Raw genomic sequence first — 2431 nt, 5'->3', positions numbered from 1 at the left:
TCAAACATAAACATGATCAAATACTAGTATTTGAGATTTATGTAAAATAAAACATAAACATCAAGAAATTTTAAAGCATATTTTAGAAATTTAAATATATTTTTTTAGTGAATTTGAAGTTTCTAATTTATATATCTATTATTATGTTAGTAAAAATTTAACATATAATTTATATATTTAATATATAAAAATAAAAGTTATTTTTTTAGTAATCTATATTATAAAATAACCAATGAAGTGTCGAATTAGAGTCAAACAAATAGAACAATAGAAATTTTATCGGGTTTTCGGGCCAGCCCATCGGGTTTTCGGGTCTGGCCCTAACGGGTTGCGGGTTAATCGGGTGCAGGCTAATAGGGCTGTAATTTTATCGGGCTAGAAATTTTCAGTCCTAACCCTGTAAATTTGGTGGGCTCTTCGAGCCGGCCCACAGATTGCGGGCTACATTGACATCCCTACTCTTGAATAATGTAGTTGGGGGCAAATATTTGTCCATGTGACCTATTTCAATTCCTATCATAATCCACTGAGTTTTGGGACAACCGGTCAAGCCAGAACGTTTAAAACAAATTTAACATGTAGTACAAATTTTTTCTATATAATTATTTTCTTGTATTAAAATAACACGCGAAATTAGCTTAAGTGATTCTAGAGAAGCATCTCTTTACAATGGGCCTTAGATTAAACATTGGGCCCTTCTGATAGCAGAGCCCAATCCAATACTCTAATAAGTTGTCGTTTGATTTTATTTTAAATTTAAATTTTTGTGACTGATATATTTAAACGTTTGTATCGAAGGCATGAGAATGGATAGAAAATTGAGTGGGGTTGAAGACGTGATATTGCACGTAATTACCGTAACTACACAGACACCTCATCATCCTCCATTTTCCATAGTGAAAAAGATTGAATATGGCTTTCACATTAATTAATACTCCTATATAGTAAAAACATATGGGGCCGGGTATTGAGTGTGCACTTTAAACTATTTTTGGGTTCAGGTACCCGGTTTTCTTGGGTCAGGTATCCAAGGGTACTCGAATTCCCACTCTTAGACGAAGGGAGTATTATTTTACAGTAGTAAGCGTTTATTACTTACAAACTAACTACTACGAATATTCACATATCGTTAATTGACTTCTATGAATACGTTTCAAAAAAAATTCATAGTTTAAAATAACAAGGACTGCAATTTAATTTAAATTATTGATAAGCTTTGTCAGATTAATGTATAATTCAAATAAGTACGTAGATACATCCGAACAGGTATAAAAATTAAGTGAATATGGATTTTTTTTTAAATTTGAATTTAGAGTAAATAATTAGAGTAAACTTACTTTTGGTGTAAATATATACCCAACAATGAATCTGAGTTTCGTCTAAATAAATGAATGCTTGGTAATTAAAATCATAAAAAATTCACGACATAATCAATGTTAATATATTATACTTCAACAAAAAAATATAACGGCTCGAAAATTTATGAATTTGGAGACAATATTAAACCAAAATCAGTATAATTGCCCTCATTTACAAGGAATTTTTGTCTAATGGTTAAGCACAACCGCAGAAGCCCTGGGTGCATATTCTTCTACCTTTTACGCACACTGGGCAGTCTTCATCCTTTTCACATACCGTAACTGAATAACACACGAAAAATTATTAAATTTAAATAATAAACATACAGATTAAGTAATATTAAAAGAGTAGTTGTTGGATTTACAATCAATCTTCACATCTTCTTGCAAACTAGGAGCTAGAGATTCGCAACGTTTATCGGATTGACAAGACCTTGCTGATGTGCTTACTGCGTTTATTTATAAAATTAAAAAAGAATAATAAACCAAGTTATATAGATAAGTTATAAACGGAAAACAAAAAGATTTGAATATAATTTTGATGTTAGAGAAGAGAATGCTAACCTACGACATTCAACAAAATGGTGACCAACAAAATTGATTTTTGATTAACCATGATACTCCTTGAATTGATTTATGCAGCGGCGGCAGCGGCACGAAACCGAGAGAGGCGGAGGAGTGAAGGAGGAGGTTCTCTTCCTCCAATTAGGGTTAGGGGTGAAAGAATTAAGAATATGCTCCTACAACAATGTTATATATATCTACATTATTTTGTGTGATTATTTTAGAGACCACATTAACCCACTTTCCATCATTTCTTCTAAATATGGAGAAAGAATTAAAAAAAAAAAAAGGGACTCTTACCTGCTTCTTAAATTGATTAACTTGACACGATAAAAGCTTTACAATTTCATACAACATCAAGTCTTCACCCCAACTCAATTTTCTATTTAATTAGTTACCATAGTATTTAATTAGCTCTATTTATAGGAGTATTTAATTAGTTACCATAGTATTTTTTTAAATTGTGTCGTTAGGATAATTCATATTATAGACTTGTATTATCATAAAGA

The 2431-nt window shown here is 31.0% G+C and overlaps 1 long non-coding RNA gene across 1 annotated transcript; it reads right to left on the bottom strand.

Annotated features, from left to right (window-relative positions):
- Positions 1–1499: 1499 nt before the first annotated feature.
- Positions 1500–2051, bottom strand: LOC125198337. The gene is made up of 3 exons (XR_007172390.1): positions 1923–2051; positions 1724–1807; positions 1500–1640 (listed from the first exon to the last, which is right to left on the bottom strand). It is a non-coding gene; the product is annotated as an uncharacterized LOC125198337 (long non-coding RNA).
- Positions 2052–2431: the final 380 nt, after the last annotated feature.

This window comes from Salvia hispanica, unplaced genomic scaffold, assembly GCF_023119035.1.
Source record: "Salvia hispanica cultivar TCC Black 2014 unplaced genomic scaffold, UniMelb_Shisp_WGS_1.0 HiC_scaffold_1370, whole genome shotgun sequence".
NCBI lineage: Eukaryota > Viridiplantae > Streptophyta > Magnoliopsida > Lamiales > Lamiaceae > Salvia > Salvia hispanica.
Note: the sequence above shows the minus strand (reverse complement) of the source record. Positions and strands in the feature narration are given on the sequence as shown.